This window comes from Chlamydotis macqueenii, chromosome 16, assembly GCF_036417535.1.
Source record: "Chlamydotis macqueenii isolate bChlMac1 chromosome 16, bChlMac1.mat, whole genome shotgun sequence".
In the NCBI taxonomy this organism is placed as follows: domain Eukaryota; kingdom Metazoa; phylum Chordata; class Aves; order Otidiformes; family Otididae; genus Chlamydotis; species Chlamydotis macqueenii.
In genome coordinates this window covers 13,196,766-13,212,172 of record NC_141571.1, presented here as the reverse complement: position 1 = coordinate 13,212,172, position 15,407 = coordinate 13,196,766, and positions in this window count along the sequence as shown.

Below are 15,407 nucleotides of genomic sequence, written 5' to 3'. Positions count from 1 at the left end.
TGGGGACACAGAATTGCTTCCCCCAGGGGTCACCCCTGTGTTTTCCCATGATATTATCTGATTTTTGAGGCCAGTTGTGGACTCAGGAATTCTGCCTACGCGCATTTCTTCTGGCTGTTGTAGGTCCTGGGATGACTGTGGGTCAGCCCACGCAGGGCAGCCTGTGGCCATTTACCACCCAAAGCCAACATAAGCTTATTCTTAAATTTTGATTTTGAAAACACCACTACAGGAGTGTAGGGAACAGAACTTTTGGGTCACCATGTCCACCTTGGGCTTACGTCAGTCATTCATGACTTGGGCTTTCCATATAAGCTTTGCGGTTGAACAGAAGTGAGCATGAGTTGTGTCTGTGGAGTGTTTTTTGCTGGTTTGAGGTTCAGTCCCAACAGAGGCACTTCCAGAAACTGCTGCTTGAGCTGCTGCCACTCTAGCAGACCAAATCCATTAGGTTTTCAAGCAGAGATTGAGCAAAGGAGCTGAGATGTCATGATGCAGTTGGTTGAAAGGAGGTTGGTGGAATTTACATCAAATCCCACTTTATGCCATCAAAGCATTCAAGCCCAAAAGCAGGGAGGCTGTATATACAGTGGGAAGGTGAGGGATGAAATAACTTAATGAAATAACATGACAGCTTGTGGTAAGAATCTCAATTGCTCCATTTCCTCTGTGCTGGAGGGACGCTGCCGGGCACAGGCGGATACAAATTTTTGTACGCCCAAGGAACAAGCTTCAGTGACAGCCAGTCTCGTAGCATTGGTGACAGATGCATTAAGTCACCTTCCAAGAAAAATGTACTGGAAGTGACTGATGGGCCAGCAGCCTTCTCCTAGCCTCCTGATGCCATGCGCAGTGTCCCTTGCTGGGGAAGAGAGTCTGTAGCCACCATGAGCTCATCTACATGCCACTTCTTCCAGCCTGCCCGTGTCTGGAGACCAGCCCCAGCACTGGTAGGGACCCCTCTATCGGCACTGGCATGCGCAGTGCGTGGAGGTGGGCAGGTAGAGGTTTTCTGCTGTGTTACGTAGGCTGGATGTGACTAATGGAAGGAAAACAAGGAAAGTTTGACCCTCATTAGTGCCATAATTTCAAATGATGCCCACCCATTGCTTGAATAGTCTTCTACGCTTGCAGGGCTCTGACAAAGAGGGCTGTGTTCTTGCTGTATATGATTAACTAAATCCTCTGTTAGATGTCCCAGGCTGAATGGGGAGCCGAGGACGCTGTTTGCAAAGATAAAGGACGTGCAACCGTACTGGCACAGGCAGTGCCTCTGCAGCAGTGGGTTTTGAGTGGAGAGAGGGGCTGGGTCCTGTTTTTATCCTGTTTGTAGCCGTGGTATTTATAGTACACGAAATTTGAAAAATCCCTTTGTTTGGCCTCCCTCAGGCTTCCCACGTGGAAAAAGGGTGTGTGTGGATGGGAGCGCCTACAACTGTGAACACAGTGTGCTCTCTGCTGCTTGCTTCGCCCAGGCCGATCGGGGCAATGGTGAGGGAAGGAAAAGTCACTCACCTGCGTAACGGGAATTGTTCAGCTACCGCTGCCGTGGAGGAGAGCCCTGATGAAGGCTCTGCTCTTCATCAGGGAAGCCCCCTAGGATAAGGTTCTCCTGTACAAAAACTGTTCTCTTCCCTGCCTTCACCCCCATGTTTCCCACTATTTAGACTTAGACTTGCTCAGACGCCACCTTTTTCCTACTGTTTCCACTTGCCTCTGTTCTCCTGAACCAAGCCCACATATATCAAGATATTACCAGGATCTGCTTCTTGCCGGATGAGGAGATACAGATAAGTCCCCAAGATTTTACATGCTAACTCATTTCAGCATCACTTGTCTCCTCTGCTCATCATCTAACACTATTTTTATTACTCAGAGTTTTTCAAATGGAGTAAAGTAGCTTGGGTTGCTCAATTTGACTGCAAATGCTTTTGAAGATTGACAGGAACAACACTTAAATTGTCGCATTCCAGCGTAAGCATACCTTTCACTTCAGATACTGGGATAAAAATGATATATTGTGGTGGTGTCCCAGGTTTAATTTAACCTACAGCATCTGTATATTATATGACAGCAGCCATTAGAAATGAATTATGCCAAAACCAGACAGAGCCTGTGCTCTTAATTGTAGGGGCCATTTGCTCTGCTGATGACAGACAGCGACTGCCTGTGAACACTGACTTCACCCTATTCATGCGTTTCAAAGTTTTTGCTGCAGTGTTCGGTATGGAGGCAAGTGGGAATATCCCTTTTGTACCATCTGTGTTGTGGTTTTTTTCCCCAAATGTTCTGAAAGATTAGCTTGTGCTCAGACAAGTGTGATGTGTTTGAACCTAATGGAGAGGTGCCCACAGGAATTCATGCCAGCTTCAGGAACTGGTCTAGGGGACACCACTAGAGTCCAAAAGCTTCTCCACCTCATTCTGGTACGGCTGTGTCTTAGCTGCGATTGCTGCCCACAGCACAGCCCCTTCCAAGCACATTTGCTCAAGGGAGGAGCAAGCGTGGAGGCAAACGTGATGCAACCGCCTGTGCAATTTATTGCCCAAATGTGAGTCCTTTGCATTTAGAAGTAGCTCGCCACATCATAATGTGGTGTTCGTTAACGCACAGGGCATCATTTTTAATGGGTTTATGTTGGTGTAAATATTCAGCATAGGTTTGCGTGTCCGTGTACGCACATGGTGAGTCTCTTCTGTAATGAATCGTCACCTGCTTGGTGATTGCTGCAATGCAAATCACTGCTGCGTTTGGCATCTGGTGTCCTATGAACACCTTCACCTCTGGATATCACTTCGCTAATCCTAACCAAAGCCTGACAGCTCTAACTGTCCCCATTTATAAAAATGCATCTTCACACCCAATCCTCACCGCCACTGCCAGCCAGTTTCATTTTTAAAAAGATTAAACTATTATCCCATGCAAATACCAACCTCTAATTTTTAAATCTTAGGCTAGACTCTTCCGATGATGGAAAATGCCAGGATGCATGGGACATTGTGAAAAATAACTTACTGTCTCGTTCATCGTTTCTGTAGGTGAATTAGTGTCCCCTCCCCCAATTCCAAACTCAGCTGGTTTGCAACTCAGAAATGAAAGTGAAGCATCTTTTGCTTTGCTTTTAAAATATTTTTTAAATTCTGCTTGAGTCACAGGCTAAAATTATAGTTGATTTTGGACTATTTACAGCTCAAGGATTTTAATAGCAGGCATTCACTGAAAACTCAAAGAACAATCTCCAGACATGGACATTTAAACCCTTTGCTACTGTGTCTTGTACTAATACCAACTTTTTCCCATGGATCGGTATCAGACAGACATGATCTAACCGAGGTGCAGCTTGAGTCGGGTGCCTGCTCTCTGAGAAGAGCAGACGGCTTGGCTTACGTGTTTAGGAGGCTTTCATGAAAAGTCATTTGTACCTCATGGGGTTTTCAAGCATCTTTGGGTTTTATCAAGTCTGCTTTGAAAGGTGCGATTACACCCCAACATACGTTTTAAATTAAGCCATTTTGGCTGACGGGAGTCTAATGTAGAACAGATTTAAGTAGCTTGAGTTACAGTCGAAGATCCCCACGAGATTGGGGTTGGCCAGCTGAACACTTGCTAAAGGATGACTCATTTAATCTTTGTCAGCGTGGTAGATGGTGCATGTTAAACCGCACAAGCGGACGTATTTAACAGTAAACCTTTGTCCAGGCCAGCTCTTGGTGTGGGGCACTGCTGTGAAACAGCCCTACCGAAGCTCGCAGATGCCTGTTCTTGCGCGTGAGCGAAGGCAGCAGCAGCCGGAGCCGTGGGGGTGGTACGTCGGGCCAGCGCGTTCGCTCCTGTCACTTGCTGGAACTGCTGAGCTATTGCATGCGAGATCTGGAAAGTCAGCACGGTCTAGGGAAAGTGATTAAACAAAGATACAGGGGCCTAAGGAAATGCCCTGGTTAGCTGAGATTTATGAGCCATGGTCGGATATGTCACTTGAAACTGCCAAAACAGAGGGGGATGGGCCTTGGCCCTTCCTGGACGTGGCCGAGAGCTGCAGGCGGTCCTTTCCCATCCATTTGGTGTCCGTGCTGCAGTACAGCTGTCTGAGTGATGCCTGCAGCTCCAGGTGTCCAGGCTCTTCCTCGGTATTTCTTGCTCTATTTTTCTTTAGTAAAAAGTATTCAGAGGTCTCTCTTATTTTGCATCTTTAGTTAAAAAAAATATATATATACATGGACTTGGCTTTTTCTGCAAATTTTTTACTGAGCAGGGGAGCTGAGGTGAGGAACTGTGAGGCTGCATGATGGCGCTGTGCGGTACTTCTGTTGTGATGGCACTGCGCTACGCTCGGGGCAGGACCCAGCACTGATAGAGCTGCGGTGTGGGCTGAAGAACAGATCTCTGGGTTTGATCCGTAGCTGCTGATGTGGCTCGAGACTCTCCTGCCAACATTCGAGGGCCTCTGTCCATAGCAGAAAAAGACTCTGAAGGGTTATATTTTAATAAGGCAGCATCTCTTGGCTTTGCCTGAAGTAAGAGAATGACTGGAGTTAATGACTTGTGCTTTGATTTCTGCACCCCCTGGTTCTGGAAATGAAGGGTAGTCACCAGCCTCCAGAACAGCTCCTGAGGCTTCTTTTCAGAGCTAAAAAGAGACAGTGTCCAAGTTGGGAAGAAGACAAAGCAGATACCCAATAACTACAGTGTTCTGAAGAACCAGAAGTGACCTGGTTGTCACAGGTTGTGACGGGATGAGGATCTATCCTGTCTCTCCACATTGCACAGCTATGAAAGGAGTGAGAAGATGGTGCCAGGTTGCCAGTGGGAGTCATCCCATTTGCTACAGCCACCTCGTCGTGCCGGGAGGTGACTGGGAAAACCACCAGCCATGAAGCATGGAGATCCCTGGAGTGCCAACTGTCTTCATCTCAAGGAGAGGATCTTCTCCTGGTTCCTTTTATCTTTAAAATAGTTTATTAGGGGGGAAAAAAAGAGCTACAGGGGCTAGAAATGGCGGTCAGGCAGGGGAATGATTTCAGAGGAGAAAAATGCTCATGAACCTCTCTGCTCCTCCCAGGCAAAGAAGCTGCCAGCCTTGATGTGGCATGTCATTCGTCAAGCTGTCACCCCGGGGCCTGGGGATCGTTCTGCCGACGTGGGTTCACCCAGGAGGGAGCACGGGGCACACCTGTAACCTTTGCCTCCTAGAGCTGTCTGCGGTTGTCCCCAAGGCTTGGTTCTGACTGCAAATGCAACCGTAGGCTGCGGGGGAGGCGGGGATGGGCTGGGGATTTCAGTGGGTGCTCATACCTGCAGGGGTGGGAGCGGGGAGCGTGCGGAGGGTGCCCTGGAAAGCCTGGGCTCCTCTCTCGCAGGGGTGTGCCGTAGCTGAAGGGGCTACGTTACACCGTTACTGCCGTTACAGCGAGCGGCAGCGCGGCCCACCGCTGCCCTGGGAGTCCCGGCGTTAGCTGAACCCACACCCACGGAAGATTCATTTTTGAGAAGGGATCTCCAGTGCTGCATTCGCTCATGCTGAAGGTGGTTGAGAGCTGCTTCAGGGGATTGCTGGGCACCTTTCTGAGATGCAGAGCACCTCTCAGACCCGACTTAACTGCAAGCAGACAGCTCCTGTGTAAAGGCTGGGGCTGCCAGGTGTTGTTTTGAAGTAACTCTTCCTCTCCCCATCAGCTAAAGACCTGAACGTGAATATTCAGATTTTCTTTTTAATGCTACTTTCCAGATGTTAGAGCAGCGTAGCCTGTGTGGCTTATATTTACAGCAAAGCACAAAAGCAGAGTCCTGTGCCCACTTTAAGGCTGTGCACAGGCAGGACAGATGCTACCCAGCCCGTCTGGGGGCCGTGGGCTGTGCAGGCTCTGTGTTTGCTGAGGATGTGAGCTGCAATATGCTAGCAGAGACAATAGGCAGGAGATGAAAAACACACCTGGTAGGAAAAATGAGTGGATGCCAGCTTTTTTGAAGTAACATGCGAGTATCTGTATAGAGGGAGTGGTCTTTAAACCAGGGTAAAGGCCTATCGGGCCAGTAAGTCCCACTCTTCTTGGTTATTGTATAATTTATACAGTACTTCAAAGGGATCAGGGCACTCTGCGAGCAAATACTAGAGGGGAATCCACTCCCCAGAAAGTCTGCAATGTGACCTTACAAACATTAAATCCCTGACTCTCCCTTTTTGCCATAACCTGGAACACTTTCCTGCTCCAAAAAGCCTCCTGAGGTCCCTTTTCCTTCCCTTTATCAGTTGCTTTGTTCTCATTACATACAAGTTTCCAGATTAGAGCAAGCTCTGGTTTTGCTGATATTTAAGCAGATGCTGTTGTGCATCAAGGAATCCATTTCATTTCTTAGCCACTGAATGTTTACAGAGATTTTATTGCTTTTTTTTTTTTTTTTTAAGGTCTTGCTCTTTTTTTTTTTGTTTATTTTTTCTTTTAACCTTCTGGCTCAACAGGAAGTGGAAGTGAAGTGATACCACTTATTGCTTCCAAACAAAAGCTACAGTATTTCTGATATCAAGGCTGCAATGTTTGCTGAGGATCAAAGGAACCTTTTCAAACGTCATTGTTACCGTTAAGAAGAGGCAGCCACATCTTAAATGACCAGATGGGAGTTAGGCATCCAAGGAGTAGGCATTGGTGTTTGAGATACACCAAATCCAGCAGCGTGGGCTGGATTTCAGTTAGATTCTGGCCAATTTGGGCAGCCCAGTCCTTGTAGCTGAGCTTTGGCCCCCACGAGCCCCCAGGGGATGCTTTGACCTTTTAGTATGAATTTAGATCGGCACGGTGACTTTTCTAAATTATGCCTGCCAGAGGTCTTCAGGTCACAGCGCTCTATCGTCAGAGCGCTTCCAGCTCCCAGCGCGCTCCCGGCAGTGTGGGAGAAGGGATGTCATCACTGATATTCATTTCAAAAAAAAGCTGGATGTAAACTGGGCGTAAAAATGATGATCTGCTGCTTATTTGTGACTGCTATGTATTTAGAGAAGCTTCTGCTGATAAAAGTGGCACCACCTAAATTACTGGTGTGGGACAGCAAAGCAGCTTTGCACGTGTCCCAGATGGTAAGGTTTCTGCCACCGTACAAATGGTTAAAGTGGAAGAGCTGCTCTCTTTGCTTAGATAAACAGGGTCCCTGTGTGAATAGCTTGCAGCCCCTGGTCGTAATCCCTTTCTGATCTCTGGTTATAAAAATGATAGATGGAATGTAAACTCCATAAAGATTAGTAATCACCAAGAGAGTAGAAAAAAATATTGGGAAGAGTTGTAAGGTTTTTCTGCATTCCTGAGGAATTCTGCAGGGATTCCTTTTCTTTGGTGGAGCTTGTGCCATCCCCCAGCTCATCTTCTTTCAAACTTGCTGTCTGCAGACAGTGGAGATGTTTGTGGAGGATTTTCAACTATTTTTAAAGAAATCTGGCATGGATTCACTGTGACCTTGTGTAAATGACATGACCCTTGTTTGCCTTGATTTCTGCAGTTGTAAAGCAGGGTAACAGGATGCATGTACTTGTCAAAGAATTTGGGGATTTACTGCTGGCTTGGATGGTGCTGTGGTGTTCTCAGGGAGGGAGAAGAACCATGAAGCATCGTTGTTATATGGCAGAGCAGCAACCCTCTGTCATTCCATACATTGCAATGTATTCCTGTGGGATCTCTTTCTTCTAATCTTTTGCATGCAGAGCAGCACTTTTGAACACAGCTAATGATCTTGAGTGTCTGGTGTAGTGTGTCTGATTTTCAGAAGTTCATGGTTTACCTTAAAATGTAACTGGTTTACAGTGTACAAATTTGGATTCCAAGTCATATCTCCCTCAGAAAAAAAAAAACAAAAACAAAACCAAACTTGATCCTTTAGTACACCTTGTGAAATACACTGGGGTTAAAAAGTGTGAAGGTGGATCATCCCAAAAACTGAATAGATGGGAACTGGGTGATGATAGCTGCAGCCTTTGAAAAATCCAAACCATTGCACATATGGGGGATTTGCTGAATTCGAAGTCAGTTTCTGCAAACTGGTGATAGTAATGTAATTTGGAGGAGGGGAAATGCATTCAAATTTGTTTTTACCAACACTTGTGAGTTAGGGTATTGTTGGTCTTGAGATCCATCTGCAATAGTGTATTTGGAGGTTTGTGATGGATTGGAGGAGGCTCATGATTGATTGCTGATGCATGGCAGGCAGTGAAACAGAAGAGCTAAACCTCTGCCTGGCTCCTGCTTCCCGTTCCCGGGGTGTAAACCGCTGAGCTGGACGGGGGTCTGGCCCGGATCACCAGCAGCAGTTCACCAAGCCTGTCGTTTCACAGAGCTCTGCTCGGGGGGGCGGGGCTTTAGATGCAGTTCAACAACAGAGATGTCCCCGTCCTTTAGGATGGTGTAGGGTGAGGGGGTGAAGGTCCCAGGTCCAGCTGGTGCAGGCGGTTCAGCGGGGCAGAGATGATCTCCTGGGAACGAACCCATTGAGCAATTGTGGTGCAGTTAAACCACGGGTGCAGGAGCCATGCCTGGGCTGTAAGCTGAGGGATTTGGGGGAAATTAGGAGGTTGTTTCACCTGCACTTCTGCAGGGTTTTCTCATGTACCTCCCACCCTCTGCAGGGCCTTTGGACTGCGTTCAGAGCAGCTGTGTCAGGTTGAACAGTACGCTCCAGGGACAAAGTTGGGCTTTCATTTAGTAGGAAGGTGTTTGCGGTATGTTGCCAAGATGGTGTTTTATTGCAAATTACCAGTGCAAGCTGCATCAGGGACCACCCAGATCTCTCCCTGAGAACATGGCCATGCTTCAAAATTCCCATCAGGAGATCCCATTGCCATCTTGTCCCTGCAGTGGGTACAAGCTGCCTGTCCTCTGCTGATGCCATGTGAGTTTTTTTTTTCAGTCATCGTAGGAGAGTGTTACACCTCAGCATCTCGTGTCTCATCTGCTGTGTCTGCAGTGCGATTTTATCTGTCAACTGGGAAACTGGGGTGCAGGCAAGCAATTCTTCCGAGACCATATAGGAAACTCATGAAAATAAAGGACTCAATCCAGCATCCAGATAAGCATTTAAAATATTTTTTTCCTCTGTTGCTCCTGATTACTGCAGCTGATTTATCTTTCCTGACTAACTCTGCTATCCCTACTGCAAGTCAGGATTTGGCTGGAGACTACTTCAGCAAAACATTTTGGATTTTGCCCTAACAAGATCTGTAAGGGTAGCTGAAACAGCACAACTTATGGGTGTTCCAAGAACTAAAAACTCTACTCTAAGGGCATTGACCTGTCTTCCTTTCCTGCAAAATGGATGGATCCCTTTCAGTTCTGGCCTAGTGACACCCTACTTTGCTTTACATCATTGCTCTCAATATTAGGAATTGTTGTCTTAAACCAGCAAGAGCTGGATGTCCCTTTCAACAACTTCTAGTGCTTACCTGTGTTAACAGCCTCGTACAGAAATAGTTATGCTTCCAGATGTCTGACTTGTGCAGTTTCACAGAGAGGGCTATTTCTTAAATGGCTTAAGATAGCTTAAGAAAAATAAACTGTAAAAAAAATTGTTTACACCCCTTTTAATAGCTGGGTCAGTTCCCTCTTCTGGTTCACAGCCTCGTTCCACAAACGGTTCTGTTGGCACAACCAGACGGGGAAGGAGGGCAGAAACAGATGAGGTCAACACTGCTGCCAAAGACAACACGTTGTCAACCCATTGCCGCGGTCCCTCCTGTGTGGGTAGCGGGTCTCCTCCTTTCCCTCCAGCCCTAAACATCATCAACAAATAGCAAAAGAGCATCTGACGCTTCCTCTCCCAAAGGCAGCGAGTGCCTGTAATAACAAGGATTTGATAAACACCCCAAAGCACTTCATCTGCTTTTTCCGTGAGCTGCAGGCCAGGGAACAGCCAGAGAGACATTAAACAGCAAAAGCAGAATAGATTGTCATTAACTTTAAACCCTGTGAAATTCACACTGTTGTGTGTGGCTAGCTTACTCTGGAACAAAGCTGAGTTTAGTGCAAGTTCTAATCTTGGTATCGAGTCAGGGCTTGTCCAGAGAAAGTATATGTGCCTTTATTAGCATGCAAATCACATACCCTCTTTATTACACTGTCTCTGCATCCCTCCCTCTAGAGCAGTTTAATAGAGGCAGGCAAGAACTAATTAAATTCCTTTATTCATACCTCATACTTGAAGTGCAGAGCTCAAGGCAAGAATGCCAACGGGCACACGCCCATACCCTCTCCATTTCCAGGAGTGTGGCATGCCTGACCTTCCCCTCATTGGGGAAGGAATAAATCCCCTACCGTGAAGATGAGGATGTCAGGCACTGTATGTATAAATCACATAAGGAGTTTCCAAATGGCTTTCATCTTGAGAGTCCTTAAAAGTTCAGAGCTATGGATCAGTCAGGAGTCGATACCTTTCAGGAGTAATTTCATATCTAAAGCTCTTTACTAATGTGGCTCCTTTAAATAAAATTCTAAAAGCCCAAACTAGCTGAAATTGCAGTATACAATCAAGTTAATTACTTTAATTACTATAAAATTACCAGGCAGTGTATTTGTAATTTTAATCTCCTAATCTGCAAAATACCTTTTTCCCTTTAGTGTTCCTAAAGAAAGTAAAATAGCTTTTGGTTTCCTTGCCAGTTTTTCAAGGATCTTTGAAAACCGAGGAGAAACCTCCCACAAATAGCCCAGCTGTGGTTATGAGGTTTCTTTTTTCTTTATTTAAAATATTATCCTTGATATTAATGTGAAGTATTTAAAGGAGTAACAGGATCTATCCCAGCAAACCAGCCATCCTGAGTTTAAGATTTCTTTGGTTACCTGGATGGCTGTACAAAGGTTATGCACAATACAAACCTTTCTTAACGTGCTGAGGAAATTGGAGGTTATTGCAAGGGAGGAAAAGCTCGTGCTGAAAACCAGTCGTCAAAGAACGAGCCCAGGACTACTCTGTTATGTTTCCAGCTACGTTGTTTGAAGTGTTATGGCTGCAAAAACCGCACTCAAACTTCTGCATGTGAAGGATCCCCATGCAGATAAGCAAGGGTTTCTGACCTCCAGGGATGCAGCCGTTCTGGGCATCAGCTCGTCCTCTGGGATCAACCAAAATTCTCCAGCTTAGCAGGGCAGTTTGTGGAGAGGTTGCTGTAGCATCCTGCTGCAACTGCTTGAGCTCATTGCCTTGGAGAATCTCTCCAAGCTAGTGATGGCTTTTCCATTCACCAGCTCTTGGACCTGAGTTTAGGGGCTGCTGTGTTTCTGAATTGTGTAAATCCAGACAAGCCTGTCAGTTTCTGTGCTTGCTGTTTAATCTCCTGGAAGGCGAACAGGGGAGGTTGTGCAGAACTTTCACTGAAGTTTATTTGACCTACAAAATCAGGCGGGGGCGTAGCTGTTAAATCCATTTTTTACAAACTTAAAAATGCACCTACGCTTGATGGTTGAGCATCTCACAGCTTTTATTCTCATCATACCCCATGACTGCTGCTACGTTTCAATTGGAATTGATGAAGAGGGGCAAAGAGAAAGTTCAGCAGTGTGTCCAAGGTCATGCAGGAAACTAGGAGAGAAGGGATTTGATCCTCAGCCGTAGCCTAAGTTCTGTGGCTGTGGCACCATCTTTCTCTGTGCTGTTAGAAACAGGCTCATAGCTCTTCTGTTTTGGAGAAAGCACCTATTTTCCTATTTGCTATCTCTTCCTACTGGGGGGAATTATTTTTAAGCACAAAATAGCTAGCTGTTCCTGTTAAGCTACTGTAGGAGTAATCTGAATGGAAAAAACTTAGATGCTTTCCCAGAGAGGAAGTAATTTAGATTTCAGATTAAAGGCTGTGACAATGGAAATATGTAAAATCTTTTCCTGATATGGAGCCCAAACCATGACTAGTTTTTATTTATGGCGGACACAGGTGTGAAAACTCATTTGTGCTGCATGCAAGGGATAAACGCTAACGCAAGGCATAAATATCCCCGTTAGCGCAGCGCACCCGGACTGCGGTGTGCATTCAGAGGCTGTCAGCTGGTACTGGTGGATAGCTTAAGAGTGGGCAATAATACGTTTTCCTGTATCCCCTATAAATTGACTCGTAAAAGCTGGTTCACGTGCAACTTAGTGCAGCACAAAACCAAACAGCGAGTCCATATTGCCAGGAGAGATTGTGCTCCTGTAATTGTTTTTTCCTGATTGTTAAAGAAGCCTTTCTTCAGGAATAGGCTATGCTGATCGGAGTGGGATGGTGGCAGCCTGCCTGGGGACAGCAGGGCTGCAGGCTAGGGCTTTCTTTGCAGGGCCCTGCTCAAGCAGAAGAAAATCTCTCTTCTGTGCAAGCCGTAAGCTGTGCATGGTCAAGGGCACGTTCCCGAGAAATTCAAATTCCCCCCACAGAAGGGGAACAGTGTGCCCGCAGTGCCAAGGGGGCTTGCCGGGAGGGAAGTGGTGGGGGGAGAAGGCTTGTTCAGGTCAGGTGAGGATCTGTGTCCCGTGGTCCTGCTGGTTTTCTGTCGCACCAATGGTTTTGAGTTGCTGAAAATTGTGATTCGGATTTTGCAGCAGAGAGGCTGGAGTGCTTCTTGCTTTGTGTTGAATGAAGGCCCTCCACATTCCCCACGCGTTACGCTCGCCGATAAGGTTAACAGGATAGAGAAAATGTTACCAAATGCATTTTAACAGATGACTGCAATTTGCACTCAGCTGTTAGGCTGCTGTTTTTGCTGTCTTAAGGAAATGCAGAATGGGAAATCCTAGCAAGAGGGGCAAGATGAAAGCGAGGAGCTAATGATTGCAGAGTGAAGCTCTGCACATTTCTCTTGCACTCAGTCAAACTACAAAATAATCAGATTAAGCCATAACTGTATAAATGGGGCTTGAGTGTGTTTTCTCTGCTGACTTGGTCATGCACTCAGGACGCTCAGAGTGGTGTAACTACGGCCCAGGCGGTATTAGTCACGCTGGGAGAACTTCAGTGAATGTAAGAGGGCTTCATCTGGGCAGTTACCAAGGCAACTCTTGCTAATATTTCATTACAATGCTTTCGCCCTCTGCAAGTCCCACGGATTAGGACTGGGAATCTCAGAAAGAAGAGTTTATTGTCAATATTGTGCTTGGATTGAGTGTATCCCAGAGGGAAAAAAAAAAAAAAAAGAGAAAAAAGTAAAGCATTCCCCATAGGCAGAGCCCACAATGCACAGCTGGAGCTAAACTGTGTCTGTCATCCAGCACTGCCTTGTGCCCCGGGGAGAGCCTTGGGTAGTAACTCATCTCCCTCTTTCCAGCTGAGAAGTAAGTGGAAAATGTAGGTATGAACTCATCCTCATCTGTGCTGAGATGATGCTAAGATGCCCTGGAGCAGTGCTCTGAGTTCCACTCAGAGCGGCTGCAGCACAGCTTGCACCAGTACAAGCTGGTGCCCTCGGAGGGGCCAGCGTGCTCCAGATGGGCCAGCTTCACACGGAACTGCTGTGGCTGCGATCGGCGTGTTTGCTGGAATCGTGTCCCCAGTGCCAGCGTGTGGGGGTACGGCAAGCAGAGGCTGTCTGATCTTCCCCAGTTGTGGGGGCTGAGGCATTGCACACACATGTCTGTGGACTTTTTCCTTTGTGTTGCAGCCTCTGCCCTGGAAAGCAATGGGGTCTACTGGGCAGAGTTAATGGTACCACATTTATGTCTCCTAATGTACTTAAATAATGCAAACTGGAGGGTGTTTAATGTCGATGGTGCATACCTAGGATACCAGCTCCTTCTGTTTGTCCTCATGGATCTTTATTACTCCAGAGGAGTTATCCTCTCCTTCACCTTTTGTTGCCCTTGCCCTATCTGAAGTGAGAAGAAGACACAAAACCTGTGCGCTGAGATTGGTTTTTGCCTTGACAGTTTGTATTCAGGAGGTTCCAGTAATGGTCTTAGTCTACGATTCTGACAAGTGACACACAAGGCAGAGTGGCGGATGGCTGATCTTTGCTTCCCGTCTCGCAGCCAAAGCCCTGTGGCTGCCTGGTGACCCCAGCACAGCCAGCCTGCGTGGTGGAGTCCTTCTGGCAGTGGCCCCACGCACTCATTATACCAGTGCTGCTGGTATTGGCCATTCAGCTTCCTGGACATGGAGAATGAGGTTACTTCCCACATTCAAAAACTGGTTTGAAAGGGATGAGGGAAGAAACTCTTCATTTTGAACTTTTTTTGGGTTTTTTGTTGTTTGTTTTTTTTTTTTTTCCCAAACTTTGTATCTAACCTCTTTACCAGCTGGCATTCTTTATAAGACTTGCAGTTCTCATTTTGTCTGGGAAAACATGTGTAGCACAATTAGAAAAGCCGCTGGGGAGCGGCAAAAACTGGACCTTTTTGGTTGGAACGTGTCTCTGCTGCGTCGGTCGGTTTTGTGCATTTTAAAATATCGAGCTAAACGCAGATTGGAGGTAACAGTTAAATGTTCATTCTGTTAAGTTCAACAAGTCTGTTGGGTTGCTGGGCTGTGCACCTTCCTCTGTGTTCCTTGTGCCTGACACGGGAGCAGTTGCTGATCCCTTTGGGGAGCCACAGCCGCTGTGTATGGGACTGGACATCCCCTTCAGCTGGCAAAACACATGTGAAAACCAAAGGACATCTGCTGGTGTGGGATATTTGTTGAGGCATTTTTAATGTTGCTGGGGTCTGTTGCTGGTTCCTAATGACACTTTTCATTAATTGTGTATTATTTCTCATTAAAGAAAGAGGACTTCATAGGAAAATCCCAATACTACTGTCCTGAATGGCAGAAAAAAATAGACTGTCCTTGAAGTCCATGCACTAGAAATTGATAGTGGAGGAGCTTTAAGGTATGATTTAAGTTTCATGCATCCTGGGGAAACTGGCTCTGTATGAGATGATAGTGTAATTAGCCCTAACAGGAACCAATTACCTTCAGACTGGGTGTCCAGTGGAAGGCGTCCCTGCCCAGGGCGGTGGGGTTGGATTAGATGATCTTTAAGGTCCCTTCCAACCCAAACCATTCTGTGATTCTGTTTGAGTGTGTGCCCCTGCCATGTCATGACTCCAGTTAAATCTAGATTATAAGCAGAAAGATTTTCCATGCAAAACCAGAAGAGTAGTTTTGGATCAATCTGATTACAGGAAAAGGGAAGTCTGACCTTAAAGTCATTAAGTGTAGGTGACAAAAGTTGCTGACAAAAGCCCAGTTTGAAGGTAGATGTTGTTTTCACAGTAGGAGCTCTGTGCTTGCCTGGGGGCCAGGTATATCTGTCAGCGCCATGTTCCCTGCAGACGGCCGTGTTACCCATCACACACAGCACGCCAGCTCCGTTTGGCGCTGCTTTAGTAGCGCTAGTGAAATCAGAGCGTTTCCCTGATCTAAGCAAACCCGTAGCTTTCCAGCTGAACAGATGCGCCGCTAATGAAAACACAGTCACACGGGCAGGGTGGGC